The following is a 20785-nucleotide window of genomic DNA, read 5'->3' as shown; positions in this document are numbered from 1 at the left end:
CTATGTCTCATTACTTTCATGGGCTATTTGGTGAGAGAAATGGGGGGGACTCCTTTAGCCTGGCATTAATGTAACTACCTATTACCTGTGCTGAGTTGATGCCTCATAACAAGATTAATACAGACATGGACAATATGCAAGCTGTGGGAGTAGAACCTTCTCTACGCAACTCAAAAAAATGACATCCTGATGCACAGGTAGAGATGCCCATTCTTCTCCTTCAGTGGAACCAAAGGGGGTCTCCCTAGATCCAGAGTAAAACACTGTGACTCTAATAAAAGTAGCTGGCAGGGGCCAGGCACAGTGGCTCATGCCTGTAATCTCAGCACTTTAGGAGGCCGAGGCAGGAGGATTGCTTGAGCCCAGGAGTTTGAGATCCAGCCTGGGAAACACAGTGACACTCTGTCTCTACAAAAAATATGTTTGTTTGTTTGTTTGTTTATTTATAAAGATAGTTATAAAACTCCACACAAACTTGGAGGTTAAGTAACAAACTGAGAACACTTCTATACCAACCATCTACATACACACACACACACACACACACACACACACACACACACACACACACACACACACACACACACACACACACACACACACACAAAGTTAGCCGGGTGAGTTAGTGTGCGCCAGTGGTCTCAGCTCCTCTGGAGGCTGAGGTGGGAGGATCCCTGAGCCCAGGAGATCGAGGTTGTAGTGAGCCATGATCATGTCACTGCACTCCAGCTTGGGTGACACAGAGAGATCTTGTCTTAAAAAAAAAAAAGTAGCTGGCAAGTTCTCAAGAAGATCCATGCCAAGCTTGACTCCTATCAGTTACTTGTTAATTAAACTAAGAACTTTTCTGAGTTAAGCAATCTCAAGGTCAAGTTTAACCAGGTCTTATGAAAGCTTTTAGTATTACTTCAGTCATTCTCATTAAGTGGATAAGACATGACAAGGAAAGGCAAAAGTATTTCTGTGGTCTCAACTATCAGAAAGCCATAGGCGAGAAAGCAAGCCTGCTGCTGTGTGCAGTGCTAGGCACTGGCTAATATAAAGTATATTAACTAAAAAGAACTAAATATAAGACATTTGTCCCTAAAAGAAACATATCTATCCGGAAATAATTCTGTCATTTGCCCTGTTTTGGGGGAAAGGAGAAAGTAACTGTTCTTCTTCCTTTTGATAAAATGCACACAAAAAGTCCAGACAACTGACAGTTCTGTAAGTTTGGTCTCAGAAGGATTTCAGAGTTCTGGAATTGAATAAAAGAATTATCTTATTTCAACTGGGCAAATTATCAGAAATGGTTACAAGTTTGAATAATGGTTAGTATTTCTGACTAAGCAGAAAAGGCAATAAATATTTCTACACTTTAAATATTTGAAAAGGAAACAACGATGGAAGAAAAAAAGTGAGAGGCCTTCTTAGACTGTGAAGGACCACCCACCACAGACGGAGCTGAGATACTGTCCCTTACTCATGTGCAAGCCCCAACTGTGTTTTTTGTTGTTTTTTTTTTTTTTTTTTTTGAGACGGAGTCTCGCTTTGTCACCCAGGCTGGAGTGCAGTGGCGCAATCTCGGCTCACTGCAAGCTCTGCCTCCTGGGTTCACGCCATTCTCCTGCCTCAGGTTCCCGAGTAGCTGGGACTACCGGCACCCGCCACCACGCCCTGCTAATTTTTTCTATTTTTTTTTTTAGTAGAGATTGGGTTTCACCATGTTAGCCAGGATGGTCTCGATCTCCTGACCTCGTGATCCACCCACCTCAGCCTCCCAAAGTGCTGGGATTACAAGTGTGAGCCACTGTGCCAGGCCACAACTGTCTTTTAACTTTACTACATGACAATGCTCATTTTCTCTACATTGTGACCACTCAAAAACACTGGCTTACCAAATTTTTCCAGTAGGTTAGGGTTTTTTTTTTATGTTCTGGGCTGATAAAGAAAAATATTAAATGAAGCCTCAAAAGATAATATATCCCAGAAAAAAAGTACAAACTGATCATTACTGTTAATTTCCATAGCTGATATTCCCTACCATCAAGCTTTCTACCATGATTTCACTTTGGTCTTTGTGATTTTGAACCACAAGAATCACAAAATTTCAGAGTTCTAGAAATAATTAACCCCCTCTGTGACCCAGAAGAAAATTCTGTGGAATGCCAAATCAAAGCCCAGAATGGTTTCAAACATTATTGTCAAAGCATATAAAAATGAAGAAAACCAGAGATAATTACTATCATTTCACTTATTGATTAGTAGTAGGCAGAATTCACAAGATTTTATGATGTTTGGAGCTCCCAACAGAAAGCTGACTAAAACAGTTATAAAACTCCATATTAACTTGGAGGTTAAGTAACAAACTGAGAACACTTCTATACCAATCATCTCTAAATCTTTAGTCATTTTGACATGTTTAACTTCAGTTTAGAATCCTGGCAAAGAAATAGTGAGAATTGCCCTTGACTTTATGCCCTTCATATGTACTCTATTAAGCCTGATTTACTCAGAGGGGGGAAAAAAACACTCCAATTGGTAGATAGTAATCTTATGTAAATGTCAAAATGTCTTAGTATTCAGGGTAAGCAAAAGCTGCCATGCCTATACAACAAATCCTATAAGACAAAAGTTCTACAAAATTTTTAAACTGCACACTGTGAAAACTTAAAAATTAAAAACTTTTGTGCATACCACCAAATTTATGTATATTTGCTTATAAAGTATATACATATTTTACTGTAGAAAAATTGGTTGTGTATATTACATAACATATATAAAATAGAAATGAAAAAGAATGGGAAATAAAAAAGAATGAAATAAAGATGAAGTTTTTAATATTTTCTTCTCACCCAACTCCAAATCTGCCTAGGGATATGTACATCCCACTGCGGAGACAACTACAAGAAAAGACAAGAAAGGAGACTGAGACGCATAATGAGCCTTCTTTCACAATGCTTTGGAGTCCTCTCTAAATTATGTAAGCACTGACAACTGAAAACCTTCTCTAACTCGGGAGAGCTGTTTTTAGCCCTTTCTCAATTATCCTCACCTCCCTGAGAGGATACATGGTAAGAGAGGAGGCAACAAGATGGAACAGCAAGCATGGAGACCTCTGGTTAATAAGAAAATAAGACCTCCTCTAATAAGGAAGTTTAATAAAACTACAGACTAAATTAAGTGTACATATCCACTCTGCCAGCGATGACTTTCACTTAGCCAGGCACTCATGCTCACCTTGCCTCAGACCATTACTCGGTGTAAGCTCTATTATCAATCACCCTCTCCAATATCACCAAGCAGAAGGCAGGCTGGCCCCACCATGCCATCTGTACACACACCTGCTCTCAGCAGCAGTGGCTGCTCAGGGTCTGCCGGCCCAGAGATGCCCAGGCCCAGAGGGCACCACTGTGAATTCATATTTTCTGCAGGAACTAGTCCAAAGATTTGGGAAGAAAAGCTGGAAAGAGCCAAAGGCAAGAGACAGGACAATGAACGGCAGCTTACAAATGGCAGCCACATAATCTCCTGTGGGGTGTTTGTGGGGTCGTGGTCATAAAGTGTTTACCTACTCATAGTCCCTAAGACCTTCGAAGTCATTCCTGCCTATTACCTGTAATAACACCTGCTTTTCTAAAAATCTACCAAAATAGTATTGTTGCATGCAATACATGTTTCATTTTAAAAGTATATTCACCACCATATATGAGCAAAATAATTAGCATAACAGAATCTTAATTTTTTGTTTTTCCAATTTACAGTAATAAAGTCCCAAGTAGTCAGTAGTGGTACATAAGAATATTACTCAATGAACTCACATGACATCTGTAAAATCCGCTCTCAAGATCTGAAAGTTATATTCATTTTTTATCAGTTTTTATGAACATGGTAAAGCAGGCTTGACTTCCGCAGTTCCCTTATAGCTAATTCTTAATATACAAGAAACTCATGTAAGTATACCTGAAAAACATGAAGTCTACAATAAAGACAATATAAATAGTAAATAATCAAAAAAATAAAAACATTCTATTTTGTTTATAATCAAAGAATATATATTAAAACAATGAGCTATCATCCCAATCTCCATTAAATTAGCAAAACTAAAATTGGAAATACTAAAAGCACAAGAGGCAGGGGTGTGTCTCCCTCATTCTCACACACTGCTGGTAGTAAGGCTAATGGATATCTCTTTTCTAGAGAACAATGTTGAAAAATATGTCTGGAGTTCATAAAATGCTCATTCTGTGACCCCAAAATTCCACCTTCACGAACTAGATCTACATTTTTTAAAATGCAATACCAAAAAAGAAGGTAAAGACTTAACGCCCAAAGATGTTCATTTATTTGACAGTTATAATACATTTATACTAGTGAATAAAAAATTGGATAAAATCTAAGTACTCAGCCAAAAAAATATACACAACTTATAGTATATCCATAAAATGAAATATTACATAGCCATTTACAAAATTATCTCATTAAATACATATGTGTTTTTTAAAAAGTAGGATACAAAAATATGTATGATATAATTTCATGTAAGTAAAAGAGAATCCAATACAGAAAAAAGATTGGAAAGTCATATGCCAGCATGTTAACTATGGTAACCATTACATAAGGAGATACAGGTGACTTTTAAATTGTATTTTCCAAATGTTCTACAATGTGAAAGTTATTTTTCATAATTGGGAGGCAAAATGATTTTAAAAATCCATGGATTAACAAACAATGAAATTTCAAAAAGTTAGCTATTCTGTAACACTAAGACCACCATAAGCCTTATACAATAAAAACAGAATTTCTTATCATTCAATTCTGAATGATTCTGAAATGTTCTTTTTGCGGGGACGGGTAAATGGCACCCATTCATTGCAATTAAATACCTCTCTATTTTTTTGGTCCATTTTTCCATAAAGAAAATTAAAGCACAGATACATGAAATTTCTTTGAAAATCACAACATAAACCTTTAACAAGTAACAACCAGTAATAACAAAAACACTATTTACCTCTGGGTGGAAATTATATATAATACTCATGAAATGAACATTACAGTTTTGCCCCTAAAAATGATTGTGGGGACTTCAGGTTTCCAGTTCAGCATCTGAGAAGCTTGGAAGTTGCTATTCCATCCTACCAACAAGTGAAAAAACTAAACAAACTAACAAATCAACTCTTCTTAGACACGTAGGAGAACTGAGGTCACCAGGCAAATCACTGCGCCTAATATTGGAGACACCAACTGGCAGATACCAAAAATCACAATTTGCCTGAGCAGAAAACCACAAACCTCCACGGGAACGAGTGTTAGGGTAGGAAAATCTAAAGTGTAATATATATATTGCTGGAGGCTCAGTGTGGACAACTTTTAGAGTAAAGTTAAAAACTGCAGGATGACTCAGTCACTGGGGCCCCATACTTGTGTGAATTTTTACCTCCAGGAGCTTGACCTGGTTCTCACAGTGAATACTGGAGAAAAAATCCCCTCATGCTTCCAGTAGGAGAAAGGTAAAAGAAACTATATGGAAACTCACCAGAGTACTCTGTTCTTAAAGTCTGCTCTCAGGAAAAACTAGTTAACTACAGCCTAACCTGCTGGGGTGTCACCAGAGCCTAAATGACCTGGGTGAAAACAAATGCCCAGCTCCAGCCAAGTCTAGTCTTCCAGTCCCTCCTGAAGGGGAGAGGACTAAGAAGCACTTGTGAGGGTCACAGTAAGCACAAGCTTACTAAAGGACTGAGACCTAATCAGTGGATTACAGAACACTCCCCCTTCCCCCACACCTTATTACCACATCACTGAAGGCCTATTTACACCAGTTCCTGTTTCTCAGTACTTCATGACTGCACAGCAAGAAAAAAGTGCAAGGTGTACTAAAAGCATCAAAGACAATTTGAAGAGACAGCAAGCATCAAAACCAGACTCGGATATGGCAGAATGTTGGAATTATCAGACTGGGAATTTAAAACAACAGTGATGAACATGCTATGGGTGCCAATGGAAAAAATGGACAGCATGTAAGAACAGAAGGGCAATGTAAGCAGACAAAAAGAAATTCTAAAACAGAACGAAAAACATATAAGAGAAATCAAAAACACTAACAGAAATGAAGAATGACTTAGACAAGCTTACTAGCAGACTAGTCATGGCTGAGCAAAGACTCTCTCTGAGCTTGAAGATATCACAATAGAAATATACAAAACTGAAAAGCACAGAGAAAAAAGACTAAAAGCAAAAAAAAACAAAAAAAACCTCTGAACAGAATGTCCAAGAATAATGAGATGATTACAAAAGGTGTAACATACATGTGATAGGAATACTAGAAGGGGAAGTAGAAAATAAAGGAACAGCAGAAATATACAGAACAGTAATCACTGAAAATTTCCCTAACTTTATGCCACATACCAATCAAAAGATTCAGGAGACTGTGAATGCCAAGCAGGATAAAAACTAAAAAAACTATACCTATGCATGACATATTCAAACTACAGAAAGTCAAAGATAAAGAAAAAATCCTGAAAGAAGCCAGACGTGGGGGGTGAGGGGGGAATAACCCTTAGCTAGACAGAAGCAAAGATAAGAATTACATTTGACTTCTGCTAGAAACCATACAAGCGAGTGGTAAAGTAAAATAAAGTGTTGATAGAAAAAAAGAAAAAACAACAACATAGAATTCTGTAACCAGCAAAATCATTCTTCAAAAGTGAAGGAAAAATACTTTCTCAAACAAACAAAAATTGAGAGATTTTATTGCCAGTAGATCTACCTTGCAAGAAATTTAAAAAAAAAAAAAATCCTTTACATAGGATAAAAATGATGTAGGTCAGAAATTTGGATCTAGAGAAAGACGCAGGGCAAGGTGGCTCATGCCCGTAATCCTAGCACTATGGCAGGCAGAGGCAGACAGATCACTTGAGCCGAGGAGCTCAAGACCAGCCTGGGCAACATGGCAAAATCCCCTCTCTACCAAAAATACGAAAATTAGCTGCATGTGGTGGTGAGTGCCTACAGTCCCAGTTACTCAGGAGGATCACCCGCGCCCAGGAGGTCGAGGCTGCAGTGAGCTGTGATCAGATCATGCACTCCAGCCTGAGTGACAAAGTAAGATCCCACCTCAAAAAACAAAATAAAATAAAATATGAAAAACAAAGAAAAGAAAAAAAGATTGATAAAAGAATAAAAGTAAAATAATTTTTTTAATTTCTTATCCCTAATTGACCTAACAAATCACAAATTTCATAACCCAGATGAAATGAACCAAGTCTTGAAAAACAATCTACAAAACTCACGTAAGAAGAAAAAGACAATGTGAATAGGCCTATATCTATTAAATAAATTGAATCCATAATTAGCAACATTCTAAAACAGAAAGCACCAGGCCCAGATTGGTTCACTGGTGAATGTTACCGTATTTTTTTTTAATTATACCAATTTTCCATAACTTTTTCAGAAATTAGAATCAAGAGGAAATACTTCCTAACTCATTCTGAGGTCAGCGTTATCCTAATACCAAAACCACACAAAGACAACACAAGAAAACTATTGAACAATATTTATCATGAACATAGATATAAAATCATCCAAAAAAATTAGAAAATCAAATATAACAATGTATAAAAAGAATAAAACACCATGACTAAGTGGGATTTACCTCTGATTGCACGGCTGGTTCAACATTTGAACATCAACTAATGTAATTCATCACATCAACAGGCTAAAGAAGAAAAATCACATAATCTTTTCAATAGATTTTTCTGCATCTATTGATAGACACACTTGACAAAATCCAAAACCCATTCATGATAAAACATCTCAGTGAACTAGATATAGAGTAACTTCCTCAACTAGGTAAAAAACTACAAAAACCTATAGCTAACATCATACTTAACTGTGAGAGACTCGAAGCTTTCCCACTAAAATCAGGAACAAAGGCAAAAATGTCCCCTCACCACTCCTTTTCAATATCATACTGGATGTCCTAGTTCAGTGGCCCCCAACATTTTTGGCACCAGGGACCAGTTTCGGGGAAGATAATTTTTCCACAGATGGGGTGGGAGATGGTTTCAGGATGATTCAAGCGCATTACATTTATTGTGCACTTTATTTCTATTATTACATTGTAATATATAATGAAATAATTACACAACTCACCATAATATAAAATCAGTGCGAGCCCTGAGCTTGTTTTCTTGCAACTACAAGGTCCCATCTGGGGGTGATGGGAGATAGTGACAGATCATCAGGCAACTTGGATCCCTCGCATGCACAGTTCCCAATAGGGTTCGTGCTCCTGTGAGAATAATGCTGCCCCTGATCTGACAGGAGGCGGAGCTCAGGTGGTAATGCAAGCAAGGAGGAGCGGCTGTAAACACAGATGAAGCTTCACTCACTCACCCACCGCTCACCTCCTGCTGTGCGGCCTGGTTCCTAGCAGGCCACAGACCAGTATCAGTTCATGGCCCAGGGGTTGGGGACCCCTGTCCTAGTTTATACAAGACAAGAAAAAGAAATAATAGGTATATTGATTGGGAAGGAAGAAACAAAACTGTCTTTGTTCGCAGATGAAATAAATGTCTGCATAAAACACTCAAGAGTATTGGCAAAAAAACCTTCTTAAAACAAATAAGCTATTTTAGCAAGGTTTCAGGATACATAATTAATACACAAAAGTCAACTGCTTTTCCAAATACCAGCAATGAACAAGAGGAATTTGAAATTTCCAACAATACCACTTACATTAGCACCTCCCAAAATGAAGGAATAACCCTAACAAAATAGGTACATGATCTATAGAAAATAAACTACAAGAGCCAGGCTTGATGGCTCATGCCTGTAATCCTAGAACTTTGGGAGGCTAAGGTGAGAGGATCACTTGAACTCAGAAGTTCAAGAGCAGACTGAGCAACATAGGGAGACCTCATCTCTATAAAAACGTTTTAAGAACTAGCAGGGTGTGATGGTGTGTGCCTATGGTTCTAGCAAAAATAAAATAAAACTTAAAAAAAAAACTTAAAAAACTCTAATGAATGAAATCAAAGAACTAAATAAATGAAGAGATATTCCATATTTAGGATAGGAAGCCTCAATATTGTAAAAATGTCAGTTCTTTCCAAGTTGATCTATAGATTGAACGCAATCCCTATCAAAATCCCAGCAAGTTATTTTGTAGATATCAACAAAGTGATTAGAAAGCTTATATGGCAAGGCAAAAGACCTAGAATAGCCACCATAATATTGAAAGAGAAGAATAAAGTCAGAAGGATGACACTACTCAACTTTAAGGCTTTCTGCAAAGGAACAATAATCAAGACAATGTACTACTGATGAAAGAACAGACAAACAGATCAATGGAACAGAACAAAGAGCCCAGAAATAGACCCACAAAAATACAATCAACGGATCTTTGACCAAGGAGCGAAAGCAATATGATAGTACAAAGACTGTCTTTTCAAAAAGTGGTGGTGGAACAACTGGACATCCACATGCTAAAAAAACAAATCTAAACACAGACCTTACATTCTTGACAAAAATTAGATCAAAATGGCTCAGACCTCAATGTAAAACATAAAACTACAGAACTCCAGGCAAATAACATAGGAGAAAATCTAGATGCCCTTAGGTTTGACAATGACTTTTTAGATATTACACAAAAGGCACACTCCACGAACACAAGAATCAATAAGCTGGATTTCATTAAAATTATAAAATTTTGCTCTGCAAAAGATATTGTCAAGAAAATAAAAAGCAATAAAGAAGATACTTGCAAAAGATATGTCTGACAAAGATCTATAATCCAAAATATATGAAGAAATATTAAAACTCAACAATAAGAAAACAATCTGATTAAAAAATGGGGTAAAGCCCTTGACAGACACCTCTCCAAAGAAGACATGCAAACGGTAAATAAGCATATAAAAATATGCTCCACATCATATGTCATCAGGAAAATGCAAATTAAAGCAATGAGATACCACTACACACCTCTTACAATGGCCAAATCCAGAACACTGCTAACACCAAATGTTGGCAAGGATGCAGAGCAACAGGAACTCTCATTCATTGTGGGTACAAATGCAAAATGATACAGTCACTTGGAAGACAGTTTGACAGAATCTGAACATACTCTGAAACTAAACATATCTTACCAAAAGATCTAGCAATACCTTCTTTTGCCCTCCCAGAAGAGTTGAAAACTTATCTCCATATAAAAACTGCACACAATGTTTATAGCAGCTTTATTCATTTTTTCTTTGTTTGAGACAGAGACTCACTCTGTCACCAAGGCTGGAGTGCAGTGACACAATCTCGGCTCACTGCAACCTCCGCCTCCTGGACTCAAGTGATTCTCATGCCTCAGCCTCCTAAGTAGCTGGGAATACAGGCACATGCCACCACGCCCAGCTAATTTTTGCATTTTTAGTAGAGACAGGGTTTTGCCATGTTGGCCAGGCTGGTCTCAAACTCCTGACCTCAAGTGACCCACCCACCCTGGCCTCCCAAAGTGTGGGGATTACAGGCATGAGCCACCACACCTGGCCTAAAGCAGCTTTATTCATAATTGCCAAAACTTAGAAACAACCAAGATGTCCTTCAGTAAGTGAATAGATAAACTGTGGTACATCCTGACAATGAAATATTATTCAGCACTAAAAAATGGGCTATCAAGATACGAAAAGATATAGAGGAAACTTAAGTGCATATTACTAAGTGAAAGGAACCCATCCAAAAAAGCTACAAATTATATGACTCCCACTATCTGACATCTGGGGAACCACTATCTGACATCTGGGGAAATATAAAACAGTGGAGACAATCAAAACATCAGTGGTTGCTAAGAGTTTGGGATGAATAAGCAGGGCAAAGATTTTAAGGGCAGTGAAATTACTCTGTATGATACAATGATGGTGGATACATGTCATTATTCATTTGTCAAAATCCATAGAAAATACCATACCAAAAGTCAACTTTAATGTAAACTACATTCTCTGGGTGATAATGATGTGTCAACGCAGGTTCATCAATTGTAACAAATGTACCATTCTGATGGGGGATACTGATCATGGGAGAGGCTGCAGATATGTGGGAGCAGGGGATATATGGGACATCTCTGTACCTTCCTCTCTATTTTGCTGTGAATCTAAACCTGCTCTAAAAAATAAAATATATTTTAAAAAATCACTGTGAGAGAAATAAAAGAATCATTTTGTTAATTCTGATTTTGAAGAGGATAAGACACTATCAATAAGCAATTTTCTGCTAACGAATCTCTCAGTATAAGTAAAGCCAGGACTTTTAAACCAAATGCTGAATTACTCTGGTACTCTAATGGATCTATATTAACACAACAAAAATAAGACACGAAATACCTATATTCTAAAAACCTGGTTACTTTTTAACATCTTCTGAGTATTTGAGAAGATAAATAGAAGCAGGAATGACCCAGGTTTTAAAATGAACTATGTAACTTCCCAGCTATATAAACATGGGGGCAAGATACTTAACTCCTATAAACTTGTTTCCTAAGCTCCAGCGGGATTAAACTAGACAAAGTATATAAAAGTACCTAACACATTACTCAATAAAAGATAAGACAGGCACAGTGTGTGCACCTGTAGTTCCAGCTACTCAGGAGGCTGAGGCTGGAGGACTTCTTGAGCCCAGGAGTTCAAGGCTACAGTGTGCTATGCTTGCACCTGTGAAAGTCACTGCCGTCCTGCCTAGGCAACATAGCAAGACCCTGTCTCTTAAAAAAAAAAAAAAAAAGAAAAAAGAAAAAAAAGAAAGAAAGCAAAAGAAAAAGAGTTACTATTTTAAGTGGAAGGAAAAAGTAAATAGAAGATTTAAATCAATTCAGTAAGCATCTGAGAGGTTATGTTACTCAGCACTAGTGATATTGAAATTAAAAAGAGCTCACAGTTTTCAGGAGGAAAAACACAAGCCAAGTAAAAATTATAGTGCAGTCTAATAGAATAGCACAGCTATAGTAAATCTCAGATGCTTTAAAGGAATTCAAGTTGGGAAATCTAACTTGGGCTGTGATATGATTTGACTCTGTGTTCCCACCAAAATCTCATGTCAAATTGTAATTCCCATTGTTGGAAGAGGGGCCTGGCGGGAGGTGATCGAATCATGGGGGCAGACATCCCCCTTGCTGTTCTCCTGATAGAGTTCTCACGAGATCTCATTGTTTAAAAGTGTGTAGCACCTCCTACCTCCTCTTGCTCTGCCATGTGAAGATTGTGCCTGCTTCCTCTTCACCTTCTGCCATGATTGTAAGTTTCCTAAGGCCTCTCCAGCCATGCTTCCTATACAAGCTGTGGAACCGTGGGTCAATTAAACCTCGTTTCGCCATAAATTACCCAGTCTCAGGTATGTCTTTATAGCAGTGTGAGAACAGACTAATACAGGCTGATGTTTAGGGAAGACTGCAAGAGGGAAGTGCCGTTAGATAATAAAAGATATTTTAATAAATGTCATCTAGGCAGAGAAGGAACGGCAGATCAGATAAGTACAGACTATTACAGCTGGAACCAGGGTTTCTTGAGGGAGATGGCCTGTGTTACTGTCTGAATGCTTGTGTCCCCCCAAAATTCATATGCTGAAATATAATCACCAATGTGATATTAGGACATGGAGCTCCTGAGAGGTGATTAGGTCATGAGGGTGGGACCCTCATGAATGAGACAGTGCCCTTATAAATGAGACCCCATAAAGCTAGCTGCCTTGCCCCTTCCACTCTGTGAGGACTCAGCTATAACTTGCCATCTATGAACCATGAAGTGAGTTCTCACTAGACATCAAATCCGCTGGTGTCTTATTCTTGGAATTCCCAGCCTCCAGTATTGTGAGAAATAAATTTCTGTCGTTTATAACCCACCTGCTCTATGGTATTTTGTTAAGAGCAGCCTGAGCAAACTAAGACAGTCTGTAATGTCATGGGAAAGGAGGCAGTATCGATACTATCCTATGATCTCCACCAGGCCTTCCATGCATCCATCTCTCGCTTCTGGAGTGAATTAAAAATGGAGGAAAACTGGAACCCAGAAGACAAGTGCTTTCCTGCTGCCATCACTTTGCAATTCCCCACCAAGACCGTCTACTAACATTATAGCAGCTGACAAAGAACAGCTATTACAGAGTCCAGTTATGTCACCCAAGGCAAGGCAAACAAGGCTGGGCTGCAGGCTGAGAATAAGTAAACTGGTAACGGTCACACTGTCTTTCCTATCAAATAACAGATGAGAACTCTGCTTTTATACCTGCCCCCTAACACAATGCCTGGTACAAAGTGTAATTCAATAAATTTGTAAAACATGCTAAAACGGAAAAAAACACAAAATGTAGGCTCAGGCAAACAGTGGTTGAAACAAGCCTGGGCACAAGTGGGTGACAGTGCCAGGATAAAAACAAGCAACAGGAAAGAACCAGATTTCCCAAAGGTCAAGCATACATATGACTGTTGCTGCCTAGAAACATTTTAGACTCCAGCTTATGCTTAGGAGTTGTTATAATAACCTTCTACAATGTTCTTTACAGGGATTCACCTACAGAATGAGGCCATCTTTTAAAATAATTGTAAATGCATTCGCAACAGTGAAACAACTAGGGCAAAGTGGACCAACACGGAAGAGGCTTAAGCTAAATATCTCCAACCAACACGATACAACAGATGAAACTGAAACTAGGTATCCTTCCTCATCTGTATTTTCATTGTTCACATATACTGATTATTCATTTAAGGCATTAAATACTTTAGTATCTTTGATGCCAATAAGTGTTACTTTCCTCTTCTCAAAGTCACATCCTGATGTCAGGGAACTTTGATGATAAAAACAAGCTGCCTCCTTATGGGCTAGCAAACAAGAAACAGGTTTAAGTTTTGCCCTGTTATAAATCCCTTGCCTTGCTGAACAGAAGCATCATTGTTAGATTACACTTTTTAATATTTCTTAAGACTCAAGGCATGACCCGAAAGTGCACTGTCGTGCCAGGTTTCTATATAAAGCTCCATGCAGAAAGCAAAAGTTTTCCTTCAGTCAGAATGAAGCACTTTCAAGAGAATCACATACAGAGACAGAGGGAGATAACATTCAGTATTAATAAAGTCTTGCTTATAGAAAGAACAATTCCAGACAAGTGACAATCTGTCCTAGTTTCAACCATCCTTAAAAAGGACCAGTCCTAGAATAGTAATGGTTTGAGCACCGAATGTAAGGAATCAAACATTGCTAACAGTGCTTTATTGTCAGGAAATTCTTCTTTAGTTTTCCTTCCTTTACTAAATATTTGTAAGAAATTTCAAATATAATGTCATATGTTTAAAAACACCTATATAAAATTCTAAATAAAAATTAGTTTAAAACTCAACAAAATTAGGCCGGGTATGGTGGCTCACGCCTGGAATCCCAGGACTTTGGGAGGCTGAAGCATGCAGATCACTTGAGGCCAGGAGTTCGAGACCAGCCTGGCCAACATGGCAAAACCCCATCTCTACTAAAAACACAAAAATTAGCCAGGCATGGTGGTGGGCACCTGTAATCCTAGCTATTCAGGAGGCTGAGGCACAAGAAACACTTGACCTGGGAGGTGGAGGCTGCAGTAAACCAAGATTACGCCACTACACTTCAATCTGTGCAACACAGCAAGAGCTTGTCTCAGAAAAAAAAAAAAAATTAAGAAAATTAAAAGTCAAAGAGAAAGTGATGGAATCAGAAAGCAAAAAAGAAAAAATAACATTGATAAAACTAGAGTCCCAGCAAAAAATTTTTAAAAAGAAATAACAATAAATAGAAACAATATTTAAGATTATAATTCAAGAAAACTTGAATCCGCATATTAAAAGGGTCAACCAGTACCTGGGAGAATTTACCTGGAACAGTCAACTCCAAGACACATTCTAGTAAACTCTTAGGCTTCAAAAACAAAGAAAAAGTGTCCAAGGCCACTAGGCATAAAAGATAAAATAGTGAACGAAGTTAAATAAATTCAACTGGCATCAGAGTTGTCTAAAACAAAACATAAAGCAACAATTGAAAAGCATTTTTTAGAAATTCAATAAAAGTACGAATAATGAATTTTAAAAACAACCAAGGTATCCTTCAAGTTTCAAGGCTATATAAAAAGTTTTTAACACACAAGAATCCATAATCCTCCTTCTTGAAGAATCTAAATAAAACAGGATGAGCTTCACGCAACCAAGAGCGGTCTGGGGAAATTTCAGCAAAAGGACGGATAATGAGCTCATCCCTACATAACTGTAGATCCAAAACTAAAATACAGGGGGGAATATTAATTGTCAAAAGCCAAAGATGAATGTACAAATGCTATGCATTGTAGCAATGCACAAAAGTAGGAAAAAAGTAGGTCAATGTACAAATGTTATAATAAATAGAAATAATGCAGAAAAATGTGTAGGGTGAGAAAATGAGAAAGTAAAACAGATTCTTTGGTTGGCAAAAGTCAGGAATAAAAGGATACTATTGAACACTGACAAAGTAGATGGTAAATGCTTAAACAGGCAATGGAAACTGGATACAGTGGCTCATGCCTATAATCCCAACACTTTGGGAGGCCAGGGCAGGAGGAGGGTTGCTTGAGGCCAGGAGTTTGAGGCCAGCCTTGGCAACATAGTGAGACCCAGTCTTTACAATCAATCAATCAATCAATAAATCTAGCCATGTGTGGTGACACACTCCCGTAGTCACAGATTCTAGGGAGGGTGAAGTGGGAAGATCCCTTGAGCCCAGGAGTTTCAGGTTACAATGAACTACAACCATGCCTCATGACACCGCACTCCAGACTGGGTATGAGGAAGACCCTGTCTCAAAAACAAAAACAAAAACATAGGCAATGAAACTATAGGCATTTAGAAGTTATAAATAAAAAGTTAACCACTCAAAATATGCAACTTCCTAAATAACACTTTATTTATTTAAAGAAAAAAACACATGTCACAGAGAAACATAGTAAATAAAAAATAATATATATAATTTTAAAACATCACAACAGAGCAGAGACCAAACAATGTAGTCACATCAAACAGTAAGTCCTCACTTAGTGCCATCAATAGGTTCTTGGAAACCACAAGTTTAAGCGAAACAACTGTAGTATAAAGAAACAATTTTACCATAGGTTAATTGATATGAGCAAGAGTTAAGTTCCTACAACATATAGTAATTCATTTCACTTAAAACCGTGTTTCCAAGAATCTATCCAGGACATTAAGTGAAGCCTTACTGACTGTAAAGAAGCTTAACTCACCTATTAAAAGAAAAAAATTTTAAATGTGGTTCACAAAGCAAGACCCAATTCTATTCCACATACCAGAAACATGCCTAAAGCGAAATAATTCAGAATGACTAAAATTAAAAAGAGACAAAGGAGTAACATACAAAGAATAATTCAAGCCAAAATTGAATAAATATGAAAAGAAAAGCACTTTTATTTGTTTTTTTCCATGCCCAGCCCAAGAAGAACACTTTAGAGACACAACTGACAATAAAATTAGAACATCTATAGATACCTATGCACCAAATAACATAAAACCAAGCTGAGGCTGCAAGAAGAAATGCACTCACAATAACAGACCTATACATTCTCCATACAAGACTCAAGCAATGATAGTAAAAAGAAGACTTAAATAGAGTCAAAAAAAAAAAAAAAAAAAAACCACAGATCTTAATCTAGATTCAGTGTTACTACCTAATAACAGAGAATACGCCTTCTTTTCAAGCACCCATTGAACATTCACAAAATGATAAATCACAAATAAAGTACATCAAGAGGATCTTTAAAGCAGAAAAATTAAAAATAACTCTGATCACATTGCAATAAAATTAAAAATAAAAAAATTTAAGCAGCTTTTGGGTGAAAGGAGAAATAAAAACCTAAATTAGAAGATTTCTAAAAACTAGTGATATTGAGCACACTATGCATCAGCATCTCTAGGATTTAAAACAGTAAAGAGAGAAAAATTCATATTACTAAAACTTAGCAGTAAAAATGCAAGAATAAAAGATAAATTAGAGACTTAGCTCTGGCCATGCACAGGGGCTCACACCTGTAATCCCAGCACTTTGGGAGGCCGAAGTGGGCGGATCACCTGAGGTCAGGAGTTTGAGATCAGGCTGGCCAACATGGAGAAACTCTGTCTCTACTAAAAATACAAAAATTACCCCGGTGTGGGGCATGACTGTAATCCCAACTACTAGGGAGGCTGAGGCAGGAGAATCGCTTGAACCTGGGAGGTGGAGGCAGCAGTGAGGCAAAATCGCCCCATTGCACTCCAGCCTGGGCGACAAGAGTAAAACTCCATCTCAAAAAAAAATAAAGCCTTCGTTGAAAAATGAAAAAAGCAAAGTAAACAAACAAAACAAAACAAATTTAGCCAGGCATGATGGCTCACGCCTGTAATCCCAACATTTTGGGAGGCTGAGGCAGGTGGATCACCTGAGGCCAGGAGTTCAAGACCAGCTGGGCCAACAGGTGAAACCCCATCTTTACTAATAATACAAAAATTAACCAGGCCTGGTGGCAGCTGCCTGTAATCCCAGCTACTAGGGAGGCTGAGGCAGGAGAATCGCTTGAACCTGGGAGGCAGAGGTTGCAGTGAGCCAAAATCGCGCCACTGCACTCCAGCTTGGGCAACAGAGCAAGACTCCATCTCACACACACACACACACACACACACACACACACACACACACACACACACACACACACACACACACACACACACACACACACACACACACACACACACACACACACACACACACACACACACACACACACACACACACACACACACATCAAATAAAAAACAAGGCATAAATAATAATAAAAACAGAAGACATTATTTTAAAGTCCTAAGAGGTCACTTTTGCAGACTTCTATGCAAATACAGTCATGTGTCACTTAATGATGGAGATACTTCCCAAGAAATACGTCATTAGGCAATTTCATCATTCCTCAAGTGTACTTACACAAACCTAGATGGTATAACCTACTATATACCTAGGCCATTATATGTTGCAGACTATTGCTCCTAGGCTACAAACCCATATAGCATGTTACTACACTAGATGCTGTGGATAACTGTAACACAGTAGTAAGTATTGTATATCCAAACATACAAAAATACAGCATAAAAGACTTTCTTATTTTATTTTATGTATGTATTTATTTATTTAAGACAGAGTCTCGCTCTGTCACCCAGGCTGGAGTGCAGTGGCACAATCTTGGCTCACTGCAAGCTCCACCTCCCGGGTACACGCCATTCTCCTGTCTCAGCCTCCTGAGTAGCTGGGACCACAGGCGCCTGCCACCACGCCTGGCTAACTTTTTGTATTTTTAGTAGAGATGGGGTTTCACCATGTTAGCCAGGATGGTCTCAATCTCCTGACCTCATGACCCGTGTGCATCGGCCTCCCAAAGTGTTGGGATTACAGGCGTGAGCCATCGTGCCCAGCCGACTTTTTAAAAATGGTACACCTGTCTAGGGCACTTACCATGAATGGAGTTTGCAGGACTGAAAGTTGCTCTGCATGAGTCAGTGAGTGAGTGGTGAGTGAATGTGAAGGCCTAGGACATAACACTAAAATGTACAATAAACACTGTACATTTAGACTACACTAAAATTATTAAAAATTATATATTTTCAATAATAAACTAACCTTAGCTTACTATAACTTTTTTACTTCATAAACTTTTTCTTTTTAACGTTTTGACTCATAATAACGATTACCTTAAAACACAAATTGTTCAGGTGTACAAAAATATTTTACTTTATCTTTATTCCATAACCTTTTTTATTTAAAAACCGTTTAATTTACCTTTCAAACATTTTTCTTAAGAATGAAGACACAAACACACACATTAGCCTAGGTCTGAACAGGGTCAGGATCATCACTATCCCTGTCTTCCACCTCCACATCTTGCTCCACTAGAAGACCTTCAGGGGCAATAATACACTTGGAGCTGTGATTTCCTGTGATAACAATGACTTCCTCTGGAATCCCTCCTGAAGGACCTGCCTGAGGCTGTTTCACAGTTAACTTATTTTTTTATCAGTAGAAACAGTTCGCTCTAAAATAATAATAAAAGTTTAGCATATTAAGTGCATAAACCAGTAAAACAGTCATTTGTTATCATCATCAAGTACTATGTATGTACACGATTGTATGTGCTATACTTTTACACAACTGGCAGCACAGTAGGTTTGTTTACACCAGCATCACCGGAAACACTTCAGTAATGCATTGTGTGACAACATTACAATTGCTATGATACAACCAGGTGATAACAATTTTTCAGCTCCATTATAATCTTATGAAACCACCATCATATATGCAGTCCATCACTGACTGAAAATGCAATGCATGACTGTATATTTAAAACCAAGATGATATGGGTAATTTCATACAGAAATACAGATTACCAAAATTGCCCCAATTAGAGATAGAAAGCTTAAACAGACCAATTTCTAAAGAACATATACAGAAATTTATATAGGAACCATCCCACAAAAAAGCAAAAGGACCAGATGTGTTCTCAGGGAAATTCTAAGTCTTCAAAAATCAGATAGTCCCAATTATCTGTAAATTGTTCCAGAGTGCTGAAAATGAAAAAAAAGTTCTAATTCTTTATATGAAGCAAGTATAACACTGATGCTCAAAGTAGAAAAAGACAGTTCAAAAAAACATAACTATCACAAATGGACCCCAAATGATAATATTTTATTGAGTATTTTTTGCCAAGAATACAACAATTTTTTAAAAAAACATACCATATGAAATTTACTCCAGAAACACAAGGTAAATTCAATATTAGAAAATCTACTAACACTATATGTCATATTAATAGATCTAAGAGGAAAAATAATCACTCCATCAATCTTCTGAAATGCTTTCAACAAAACTCCCCACTCACACCTGATAAAACTCTAAGAGGAAGTCCTAATCAGAGCAATTAGGCATACATGGATGAGTCTGGAGAACATTATGTTAAGTGAAATAATCCAGGCACAGAAAGACAAATGCTGCATCTTCTCACTCATGTGTGAGAGCTAAATAAGTTGATCTAATGGAAGAAGAGTAGAATCATGGTTACCAGAGGCTAGGAAGGAGCAGGGAAAAGAACATAGAAAGAGGCTGTAGAGTTAGACAGGAGGAATAAGTTCTAGCGTTCTACAGCACAGTAGGGTGACTATAGCTAACACTAATCTATTGTATATTTTAAAATAGCTAGAAGAGAGGATTTTTAATGTTCCCAACATAAAGAAATCATAAATGTTTGAGGTGATGAATAAACTAATTACCCTGATTTGATTATTACACGTTGTATGCACGTACTAAAATATCTATATGTACTCCATAAATATGTACGGTTACTGTGTATCCATTTTTTAAAAAGAAAAAACTCTAAAAAAAAAAAGAAATGTATGGATAGTTTCTTAACACGACAAAATAGATATAGTGCAAAAGCCAGTATCTTACTTAATGGGGGATGTACTAAAGTCAATTCCACTAAGACAAGGAACAAGGCAAGATTATCCACTATCTCCACTACTGCTCAACACTGTAATTAGACAAAAGACAAACTGGACAAAAGAAACTGCTATTAGACAAAGGAAATAACAGAATAAGAATTTGAAAACAAAGAATTAAAACTCTTATTTCCAAATGAAATGAGAGTACCATAAAAAATTCTAGAAAAAAATGAATGATAAAAATTAACTCAAACTATAAAAAAGTTCAGTAAGACAATATAAAATGAACATATAGGAATAATAGCCTTTATA

At 37.4% G+C, this 20785-nt stretch overlaps 1 protein-coding gene across 4 annotated transcripts in view; it reads right to left on the bottom strand.

Moving 5' to 3' along the window:
* CDKAL1 (CDK5 regulatory subunit associated protein 1 like 1) overlaps nucleotides 1-20785 on the bottom strand; it is a 701044-nt gene that overhangs the window by 542508 nt on the left and 137751 nt on the right. The window lies entirely within an intron of this gene.

Source organism: Pongo pygmaeus, chromosome 5, assembly GCF_028885625.2.
Source record: "Pongo pygmaeus isolate AG05252 chromosome 5, NHGRI_mPonPyg2-v2.0_pri, whole genome shotgun sequence".
Taxonomy (NCBI): domain Eukaryota; kingdom Metazoa; phylum Chordata; class Mammalia; order Primates; family Hominidae; genus Pongo; species Pongo pygmaeus.
Note: the sequence above shows the minus strand (reverse complement) of the source record. Positions and strands in the feature narration are given on the sequence as shown.